The sequence below is a fragment of the Hyaena hyaena genome, unplaced genomic scaffold (assembly GCF_003009895.1).
Source record: "Hyaena hyaena isolate Hyena2069 unplaced genomic scaffold, ASM300989v1 scaffold_1360, whole genome shotgun sequence".
Classification (NCBI taxonomy): Eukaryota; Metazoa; Chordata; class Mammalia; order Carnivora; family Hyaenidae; genus Hyaena; species Hyaena hyaena.
The window spans coordinates 27,254-39,087 of record NW_024081991.1 but is presented as its reverse complement, the minus strand read 5'-3'; the positions used below and the strand labels follow the sequence as shown (position 1 = coordinate 39,087).

The 11,834-nt window shown below is 36.8% G+C and overlaps 1 long non-coding RNA gene across 1 annotated transcript; it reads left to right on the top strand.

Annotated features, from left to right (window-relative positions):
- Positions 1-8,818: 8,818 nt before the first annotated feature.
- Positions 8,819-11,087, top strand: LOC120225221. The gene is made up of 3 exons (XR_005526768.1): positions 8,819-8,912; positions 9,880-9,940; positions 10,808-11,087. It is a non-coding gene; the product is annotated as an uncharacterized LOC120225221 (long non-coding RNA).
- The last annotated feature ends 747 nt before the right edge of the window (positions 11,088-11,834 follow it).

Sequence of the window (11,834 nt, the reverse complement as noted above, 5' to 3'; positions counted from 1 at the left end):
TGCTGTCAGCACAGAGCCCGATGCTGGGCCTGATTCCATGAACTGTGAGATCATGACCTGAGCTAAAACCAAGAGTCAGACGCTTAACTGATTGAGCTACCCAGGTGCCCCTTAAACACATCACAGTATCTGATATCAAAAGTGGGTGGGCACTTACTTTGTGTTGCCGATTGATGGGAATGGAAGGACAGATGTGCTCCAGGAGTGCATTTACCAATGTCAATGGTCTCTTTTGGGTAATGAAGTCACAGCAAATGGAAACCATTTTTTTTTTTTTTTTTTTTTTACAAAAGAAGAGAAAGAGAAACAAAAATTTGGTTCGTAAGTAATTTTTTTTCTGGTTGTTTTAGAATTTCCATTTTTAGATGCATTTCTCACTTGTGTGAATTTATGAAAGGCAAATTACGACTTCCAGTGTTTTTCTCTCAAGCTACCCACTTGGTTTTCCATTCTACCTTCCTCCAAATGATTCCATTCTGTTAGAAATGTTATATGAAACTCTGTTTACACAAGGAGAGAAGTGCAGGAAATGGTATGGGATTTGGGGTTTTGACCATAACTATCTTTTATATTGCCTCCTGCATATACTCATAGCAAGATAATGTTCAACAGGTAACCTGCCCTAACCTAAGCAACTTGGAGTAAAAACGTACTAGATTACATAGCCAAATGAAACTCTACTATTTGCACAGGATCAATTAGAAGGTATATAGTACTGAGACTTGATGAAATCCTGAAGATAAAGATCAAGATGAAGACATTAGCATTCTCAAATACCCATAGTCTAAAATTAACTTGTGAAATTCATTCAATCAATTTTATCACCTGCTTGCTATGTACCAAGTACTGTTTCAGTTAGCAATATAACACTGAAGAGGATAATAATTTCTAACCTTGTGGAGTTTGCTTTAAGTGGAAGTGGGGAAAGATACATAGTGCTCAAATAAATAAGTACAAAATATATCATATGGGGATAGGTACCATAGATAAAAGGAAGGAAGGGAAATAAGGAATGAAAGAATGTGGGGGGGGTGTCGATTTTAAGGAGATGGTTTGTCAGTATATACTAAAACTTTAAAGAGGGTGTATTATGTATTTATTTTGGAGAAGGGCATTGCTGCAGAGGGAACAGCAAGGGCAAAGAATCTGGGCAGTGGTGTGCCTGGCATGTTCAAGGGACAGCAAGGACACCAGTGGAAAATGAAAGGCAGAGTTACGGGACATAAGGTAAGAAGATCGTAGAGAATAGATCATCTAGGGATCTTGTAGGCCATTGCCAAGACTGGCTTTTATTTATATTGATTTCCACCCTGAGAATAAGCTGTAGAGGAACAATGGCGGAAGCAGGAAGACTAGTTAAGAGGCTACTAAATTGATCCAGGTAGAGGTAATGATGGCTTGGGAACAATAGTGGAGATGGAGAGGCATAGTCAGATTCTGAATATATTTTGAAGGTAAAGCTACTGGGATTTGCTCATGAACTGGATATAGTTTATGAGAGAATGAGAGCAATTAAACATGAATCCAAATTTTGGGCCTCAGTAGTTTAAAGTTTGGAGTTGTTATTAACTGAGGAGAGAAAAACTGTAAGTGGTATTGGATTGTAGAAGAAGATCAGACACCTGGTTTAGGACATCTAAGTAAATTTTTTGGGTAGCAGCCACAAAGCCTAGAATGAGGGGAGAGATCTGGCTAGGGGATACATTTGGAAGCCATCCATACATAGGTGATCTTTAAAAAGATAAGCCTCAATTTGCTCATGAAACCAAATTTCCAATTCCAAGGTTGTTGTCTTTCAGACACCGAAGGTGCAAACAGGTTGATTTTAGGTGTTTTGACATGCCTCAAGTTTATCTGATGATAATCTGAACACAAATCTTTTTCTACTTTTGCTCTGAACTTCACCATAGTGTTCACTCTAAAGGTATGTGTTGCCAGATGGGGCTGGCCACTAGTGATCAGTCTAGACCTTCCTGGCTCAAGGCCACTCAGAGACAGTACTCACACTTTGCTGTAGTTCAAAACAAAACACAGCAGGAAATATCCAATTCCACAATGTATTAGTGAATAATGAAAAATTTGTTGCAGATTTTGTGGTTTAATAGAGAAGAAAGCTGACATGGGCATACCACATAGATAAAATGGAATAGAAATCCTCCCCTTTCTTTGTAGACACACACCCGCTGCAAAGTTATTCTTAGTCTACCAGTTATCATGCCTTCATCTCTTCCTTCACCCCTTCCACTACCTCTCAGAACTCTCCTTATTACCCAAACAATTCGCTTCTGGTTTTAGTCATGTTTACCCTACATCTTCTGCAAAACAAATGAAACCAAACAAATGTAACCAAATCTACTCTTCTCACAAGGCAGTTTAGCAACCTTCTACTGCAACTCATTTCTATTTCAATATTTGTCAGTCTTCTTTCCTATGGTGGATACTTTACTGTGCTATTCCAATACCCCATTCAGAGCCGAAGGACTTATTTCCTCAGCTGATGGAAAGAGTTATCCTTTGTTGAAGAGTGTCCTTGCCCAAATGCATGCCTTTGAACTAAGGACAAAAATGGCTCAGCCCCCTCGCCCCTACTGAACATGACTGTAAAGGGCCATTCCAGCTTCAGACCTCATTGTGGGTACAGTCAATGTGTGGTCACACTACAGCCCAGCTTCTCCCTCTGCTCAATTCTTCTGACTCATCTCCCCACAAAAGGTTGGTCCAGAGAGTTCTGCTTAGGAAGCTGTCTGCACACTATCCTCTTTCTCAGAGTATGCTTTCTGGGGAAACCAGCTATAATACTCCCTCACTGTCACCTCCTTCCAGAATATTTGAAATAGAGTTTTTCTTACACTTGTTCTGAACTACCTGCCCTCAGCTGTTTTTTCTCATCAGGTGCTCCTCTTGGTCACCACAAACTTTGTGGCTGACTCTTTCCCTAGAACTGTGATACTGTTCTGTTCCAGCAGGTGCCCTTCTAGGGGACTCTCCATACCATGGGCAACATTTCCTTCACTGTCCTATGTTTCTATTCCCTCCAAATCGCCCACACCAGGATATAATTATATATCAGAATTGTTAAAGCATTGCAGGCAACTGAAAGCTGTCTCAACTAAGTATGACTGACATAGTGCAAAGAGAGTAGCACTGAAATCTGTTATTGGGGGTCCCTCATGGATGCACTCTAGGTGTTTATTATGTTCTTTATTTTGAAATCCTTGTCTCGCGCCGCATATCCCTACACTCCCCCACTCCCCCGCCCCTCACACAATGCAATAAGCACATCCTTTTTCCCTTTTCAAACATCCACAGTATACTCTTCCTTCACTTTTAGAGAAATCCTACCTTCAACCTACAAGAAGAGTTCTAGGACCATTTTCCTCAGTCCATTCCAGGAGTATTAATCTAATTCCTAAAGTCTGGACATCAGCTGGACAGTGGGCACTGGTATTTCAAGTGTCTATAGTGAGGTCTAGTTGGGGTGCCTGGGTGGCTTAGTTGGTTAAGCGTCCGACTTTCGCTTAGGTCATGATCTCACGGTTCGTGGGTTCGAGCCCCGCGTCGGCTCTGTGCTGACTGCCAGCTCAGAGCCTGGAGCCTGTTTCAGAGTCTGTGACTCCCTCTCTCTCTGACCCTTCCCTGCTCACACTGTCTTTCTTTCTCTGTCTCCTAGAAATAAAAATAAACATTAAAAAAATAAATAAATAAATCAAGTGTCTATAGTGAGGTCTAGTTATCAGTGTGATGTGACAGAAATGTCTCCTCAGTTTCTCCAGGCATCCAGTGGTTCACAATTAAATTATCTCCTAAGGGCAAACTCCTTCTGAAAACTTTTCAGAGACAGTATTATGTAACTCTGTATTTCCAATACTGTATCTACTAGCCAGTTCCATGATCAGGTATACATGTTATTTCCAATTCTTGAGTTATGAGTTGATTAATCTTTAATTTAAGGTTTCTCTTAGTCTCTAAATCAGTTATAATTCACCTGTCTTGTTTCTCAACCTCTCCAATTCTGCTGTTGTCTTCCTTCTCATTCTTTCTGTTTTTATGCATTTATTCTTTAAAAAATCATTATTGTTATTTTAATGGGGTTTTAGGAGAACCCAAGACAAATGCCTGTTTGGCCCACTTTATTTAATTCAAAATTCCAAATGGAGTGCTCTAAAACAGAAACTTTCTTCACAGACCCTAAATTTAAATAAAATTGTAAAAAAGTCATTATTTGAAATGCAGGAATTAGTCACCAAAAGAATTTGTTGTAGCATAAATATTTGGCTACCAATGAGGTTAAATCGTATTGAAATAGGAGGAAAGAGGATTTCTGAATAATTCCAATTGAAATATATTAAAATAGCATTTCAATATAAGGATTTGTGAATGTATCCTATTAGTTCTTCTGAAATTCCCCAGTCCTTTCTGGGGAAGTCTTCATCCTTTCAAAACTTCTAAGTGAGTAAAGCAAGCAGGAAGGAATATTTTCCCCAGGAAGCTTTTTGTTAACATTAATTTATGTCTTTTGTGTCTTATTTTTTACCTTAGTCTTTGTCAGGCTATAAAATAACATATTTTAAAAATCATAGATGCATTTCATAGTTAATGATGACAATGTATGCCTTTCTTACTAGTAAGCCAAAGAGTTAGGAAAAATAGCACTTTGTTCTTGAGTGTTAGATGGACAAGTTTGAGTAATGCACAAGGCAGTGGGGAGAAATTATACATATTTAAGAAATATTGTAGTCCCCTTTATCTGCAGAGGATATATTCCAAGGTCCTCAGTGGATGCCTGAAACCATGGACAGTACTGAATTCTATAGATACTATTTTTCCCCATACATACATACATATGATAAAGTTTAATTTGTAAGTTATACATGGTAAGAGATTAACAATACTAACTAATAATAAAATAGAACACTTCTAACAATACACTGTAATAAAAGCTATGTGAATGTGGTCTCTCTGTCATATCTTACTGCACTCACCCTTCTCCTTGTGAGGATGTGAGACAAAATGCCTACATGATGGGCTGAAATGAAGTTACTGATGATGTAGGCATCATGACAGTGGTGATATGTCAGAAGGAGGGTCATCTGCTTCTGAACCCGAGGCTGACTGTGGGTAACAGAAACCATGGAAAGCTGAACCACAGATACGGTGTGGACTACTGTTTATTACAAATCTAAAAATCTTTCTTAAAGCACTGAAGCATGCAATTGCTACGAGATGAGTAATACCATGTAAAATATAGTTGCTGAGTTCTATTTTTCCAGGGCTTTCAACTGACACTAGAAAATTTTTGTACAAGAAAAAAGATCAAATTCTCTTATTGAAGAGAAAAAAGAGGTTGTTGATGGTGAAGAGGATTTATATTACTCTGGATTCGTTAGAGAAAGTCCATTTCTTTAAGGTATAAAGATAAAGGTATCCAGAAGAGGTATCATGTTGACATTATCTTTAGAAAATACAAATAGGGATACCTTGGAGGCTCAGTTGGTTAAGCATCCAACTCTTGGTTTCGGCTCTGGTCGTGATCTCAGTGTTGGGCTCTGTGCTGACAGCTTGGTGCCTGTTTGGGATTCTCTCTCTCTCTCTCTCTCTCTTTCTCTCAATAAATAAATAAACATTTTAAAAAAACACATAAAAATACAAACAAATATCAAGCCTGGAGGAATAATAAGGAAATATGCAATTCTAAATCCACAGAAATAGTTTAAACTTTTCTTTACTGCATTAGGGGACTAATGCATATTCATTGAGTAAGCTGTATTTTGCTGATGATTTTGAAAATTTTAAAGATGATTTCTTTTGATTTGACTTTTTCCCCCCAACAAACTTCCCTCTTTGTAGTGTTTGATGTTTTTAACATGAACCATCACACTAATGAAATAACCAAATGGGAGTTTTCCCTTTTCTTTATGTACAGTGGTTAGTCTCAAATCTGAAGCTTCTTCTTCTTCCAGTTTCTTAACACCTCATTATAGTGTTAGACTATCTATTCTAAATTTGCCTGCTGCAAGTGCTGAACACGTTCTTTAGAAGACTAACAGAAATCTTGCTTTCTTTAATTGTGGCCCCTAAAAACACACCAGAATGCTTTTTCTGAGACAACTACTTCAAATACAGATTTCTTTTTGGCTCATACTTCGCATACTTTATATGATGCACTTCAGTGCAACTTGCTACATGTCATGTCAATACTGTAATTATTGTGTTAGATATATCCATTGAAGACAAACATGTGCATCTTAAGTTGAAACACATATACATATACATATGCACACACACACACACACAAATAGTAACCCTTCCCTGCATGGTGAAGTTAAAGCCTAGAGGAATATACACATGTCATACAAACTTTGAATCATATTGGATAGGAAAATCCCAGATTCTCAGAAATCATTGTAATTCTAGGCCTTGGTGTGCCTTAAAAGAATTATTCAGTTCTAGTCTTGTGATGGTAATGGAACTATATGGTAGCTGCAATCAGACCATTTTGTGGCTGACTGACTTAAAACTTCATTGTTAGGATAGGTGGTTTTTAGCCTATATTATAATCTAAACAGAAACAGATGGCACAATCAAAGGGGTAATGAGGGTTTGAGTCACTCCGTATACAGGAGTGGACAGTTTAGAGGAGTCATCAAGTACCAGAGAAGTAAGTATCTACAATGCAGCAATAGTAGCAAGTTCTGAATGTCCCTCAGCTTAAGGTGTTGATGGGTGAGAGCTTCTGAGAAGACCCCTGTGAGACCTGTGTTTGTAGGAGACGCAGGCTGAGGAAGAACGCAGTCATTGCCAAACTATGGCCCAGCAGGCAGAGCTGGAGTGATGGGGCTAAATACCCAGTGTAACTTCTTTCTCCACACCTTCCACTGGCAAATCTCAACCAGGAGCCTAAAGGCAAGGAAGCCCCATTGGTGTAGTCTACAGAGGCCTGTCTTCTGGGAAGAGAGCCAGACAGAGAAGACAGGAAATGGAGAGAATGGATGAAATATTCTCTATAAATGAAAATGTGATCAGATTACTTTGAATCTGAAATTACATTGAAATTAAAGTGAAAATGTGACTCTGGAAAACTTAGCTACTGACTACTGATTACACAAAGGCACAGATGATAAAGAGTAGAGTGTAAGTGAATAGTTAACACTGGAACCCCAAATGGGTTGACACATTTAATAATGTGCTCAGTCAATATTGTGTTTGTTTATTTATCCATTCAATTGGCTGTCTATTCAAGGTAAGTGGTTTACCATAAAATGTGGTTTATATTCAAAACCTAATTTAATTCTTAATTTAAAAAAAAGTTTCCCCTTTTTAGTGTATCAGAGAGCCAGAATTAGAAGCCAGGAATAATAGGAAAGAAAGAAATACACATTTTATATGATAAGTTCTTGTGATAATTAAGTTCTACATGCATATGCAAATACATGGTGACAATTTTTTTTAAATTTTAAAATGTTTATTTATTGAGGGGGGAGCAGAGAGAGAGAGGGAAAGAGAGAATCACAATCACAGAGCCTGATACAGGACTTGATCTCATGAACTGCAAGGTCATGACCTGAGCCAAAATCAAGAATCAGATGCTTAACTTACTGAGCCATCCAGGTGCCCCAGGTTGTGGACAACTTTATGTTCAGGAGCTAGAGAAAGAAAAAGGAGAAGAAAGTGGGCCTGCTGGAGCAAAAGAGAGAGGACTGAGTTGAATTAGGTTAGTTAGTAGAGGAAGAATGGTACCAATAAACTGGAAAGGTAGGTAACTAACAGCATTACATACTCATTTGTCCACATTTAGTGTCCAGAAACAATTCTATAGTAACAGCAGTGAGCTTATCTTCCCCCTGGAAAGCAAATTAATGGAAATTTATTTGCACTAGAATATAATATCAGATTTTTCTTATTTTGATGGGTGCAGGACATAGTGAAAGAATTGATGGGGTGAAAAAAATGAAAGTTATGTGTTTGAAAAATAAGCATATTCATTCTGCATACCTTTCATGTGATTGTGTAAATTTGGGCTTTAATACTATACCCTCATGCCTATTCCTCTTAACTCATTCTGGAGTGATACACGTAGGACAAAGGAAGGGACTGCTTAAACACTACTCAAGGTAGTTTCATTAATCTGGAAGGCCAGGGATCCTCATCTCGGTTAGTTTCTTAGGTTCCCTTGGTCTTGATCTTTGCTCTTTTTTGATAAACATAGTCTGTCTCACATTAACCTTCTTTGTCTTCTTGGTCTCAATCTCTAGGAATATCATTTTCCATGCTGTTATGGATATTGCAAAGCTTTTGCAAGTAATCAAGTTTACTGAATATGTGTATTACCAAGACTTGCTGACTGAGCATTAAAATCTTATGAACTTCCTTTGTTTATCTCATATTTCTCAATATTGCATCTTTTGTCTTCTGTATTCCATATTCCATAAACTGTGGAATCGGACTTTGTGCACAACTGCAGCTTGCTGGTTTAGGAGCTGAATCCTGGACTTAGACTGCCTGTGTCTGAGTTTAGGATCCCATGTTTACTTGCTAGTTGTGGGATTTTTAGCATTAATTAATTTTACTCTGTCTCAATTTCCTCTTCTTAAAGTAACAATTACTAGTACCCAAATTGTAGGGTTGTTATAAAAATGAAAAGGGATAATCTATGTACTAGCACCTAGTCTAGTGCCTAGTGTTTAGATGATCCTAAATAAATAAATTAATATTATTATTTTAATTTTTATTTTTAAAAAAGAGAGAGAGAAACAGAGGGTGAGCAGAAGTTGTATGACCTGAGCCGAAGTTGCATGCTTAACCGACTGAGCCACCCAGTTACTCCAAATATTATTATTATATTATTACCAATACTATTGTGGCTCCTCACTGTGAGAGGATTATACTTCCCACATCACTGAAGTTAGACTTGGGTAAGTAACTTGCTTTTGCTAATGAAACATGAGGAAAACTGACAAATACAACTTTCAAGGGGAAGTTTTTAGAGCATCGCACAAGACCACTATAGCTTTGCTCTAAGCCAAGATAATGTACTTTCAAGACAACTGTGCTCTATATGTTGAGGCCTTAAATAGACACTTCATGGAGGAGACTTGTAGCTGAATGTACAAGGATCAGTTTCATGAGCATGAAATAAACCTTTGCGATTTAGAGGATTGTTTGTGCATAATGTAAAAAAAGCTTATACATTCCTCATGCCATCAGAATTCAGTGTCAAACTGTTACTTGTTTGCTGTCTTTTATATGTGAGGTCTTTGTTTATGTTTCCTTTTATGGAGTAAAATATATGTTCTATGGTCTCATAGATCATTTGCCCAGGAAAAGACTTGACCTCTGAGCACTACCACCCTTAACACAAGTCTATGTTATCCTCTGCGGTGTTCTACCATTGCTGTTTATCTTGATACTTTTCTGAGTAACATGGTAATTTATGAACATCTAATTATAAAATATTAGTGTTTTTAAAGAACTTTCTGCCAATGACAGGTAAATTAAAAACTGTTAATTCCTATTCTTTTCTTAGAAGAAATAATGCTTACGTATTTCAAATGTAGATCCATATTACCACAAATCATTAAAAAAGAGAGTGGCAATAATGGGAATTAATCTACTTAATGCTTTCTATGTGTTCCTGAATTGCATGAAAATAAAAATTATGAATTTAGAAGTCCCTAGAAGAGCTCATTATGTAATAAAATCCAGAGATTAAGCTTTTTAAACACTTCATAAATTTTAAGAAAAATTCCCCTACATGTTCCAATTTTATTTAATAGTATATGATTATAGCTTTCCATGATCAAAAGTATTGTAAAACAAATAGTTTTTTTGTTAATAATCATTACACAAATTAATCTTCTTCTAAATTTGAATTTTCTTTAGGCTATTTTATGGATGTATCCTGTCTTCTTAGGCAGCCATAAGGAACTACAGAAAAGAAAAGGTACTCCTTTACAGGAAATCACAATTGTCTTTAGCAAAGGAAGGGACATTCTAATGTTCTTAACACTCTGAAATAGCAACTGCAAAGTTAACAGTAAAAGATTTAGGATGAGAAGCCAGGAAAGGACAGTTATAATGTAAAACTGACTTTAAATCCTAATCCAAGTAATATCAAATGTATTGGAAAACTTTTTACAATTTATGCTACCATGTATGAAGTTTGGCTCAGAGGAAGAGAGTAAGTTAGAGGATGGTAGGTGTACTTTCCTTTTCTTTTTTCTTATTTTTCCTCTCTCAGTCTCTCTCTTTTTAGTACTTAAACAGAAAAGGCAGAGTAGGCAGAGGTTAGCTACCCTGGGGGGAGGACACTGATATAAAAGGTATGTATTAGATCAGAGAGGGCTCTAAATCTGGACTAATTAGGACCTATTGTGGTCTTGGGCTAGTTTACTTAAAACTTCTGGTTCTCAGTTTCCTCATTCATAATATTGAATTGGATTAGATGTGATTGCTAAAATCATGATAGTGAATATATGAAACTTTACGAAGTTCTATAATGAAGCACGTTCTTTAAATTTTACTTATTTCATTTATTTATTTTAAAGTTCTATGCCCAACGTGGGGCTCAAACTCATGAGCCTGAGATCAAGAGCAACATTAAACACATTCTTTTTAAAGATATTGAATAATGAACATTTTCTGGGAAAGTCAATGCCAATATTTTTGAAACTGAATGTTGGGGGTATGGCAGAAATTATAGGTTGATTCCTTCACCCATTCAAACTCTTTTCCCCTTGTCTTTCTCTAGTATAGAAGCTGGAAAAGTACACAATAATAAATAAATACGATATAAAATTTGTTATCCCAGCTTCTCTTGCAGACAGAGTTGATGATGTGACAAAGCTGTGTTCAAGGAGAACTAAGTGGAAGACTGTTTAGGACTGCTGGGAAAGTCTCTGCTTTTCTTGATAAATGTGTTATCCTTTCTATATCTCCCCTTTCATTACCCTCTGGAAAGTATATTTGATTGCTGGAACTGATGCCAGACATTTTGTGGCAATAGGGGAAAAGGCCCTGACAAATCACAAAAACTTGCCTTTCTGTTCTTGAGCTACCAAACCAATACCAGCAGGTTCCTATCTTCAGATTCTTACAGTGTTAACAAATAAATAAATAAAACTTTTAGTTTGCTCAATCCACTGTTTTTTCATATTTTCCAGAGCTGAAAGCAAACCTTAATTCTTGGAGGGACTCAAAATAGATTCCCTTAAAAAGGCATCCTAAAATTTGTATAGGTTTATTCTTATGGCAAACAACAGTATCCAGATGGGTGAACATGCTAAGTTCAAAAGGCAACATGAGCTTTATGCTTTCAGATCATAAGGTAACATTATATTAGAGCTGAAATATAACTTAATGATTACTTCAAGCATATTGAAAATTAACCCACAAATAGCATTAATTTGTTTGTGTTCTTCTTCTAACTTAAAAAGCACAAAACTTTTATAAGTTAAGAACTAGTTTTTTTTTAATGTTTATTTATTTTTGAGAGAGAGACAGAGCGTGAACAGGGGAGGGGCCGAGAGAGAGAGGGAGATACAGAATCCAAAGCAGGCTCCAGGCTCTGAGATGTCAGCACGAGTCCAACATGCGATTCGAATCCACCAATGGTGAGTTCATGACCTGAGCCGACATCAGATACTCAACCAACTGAGCCACCCAGGTGCCCCAAAGAATTATTTTCTAATAAGGACTTTACCTACCAATTTTATGTATGAATATAGCATATACCAATAAATAATACATCTAGATTTTTAAATCTTTTTCTTTCAACGTAAGCTGATTAACTATAGATTTGAGGTATCTTAATATGAAATACTTACAAAAATGAATAT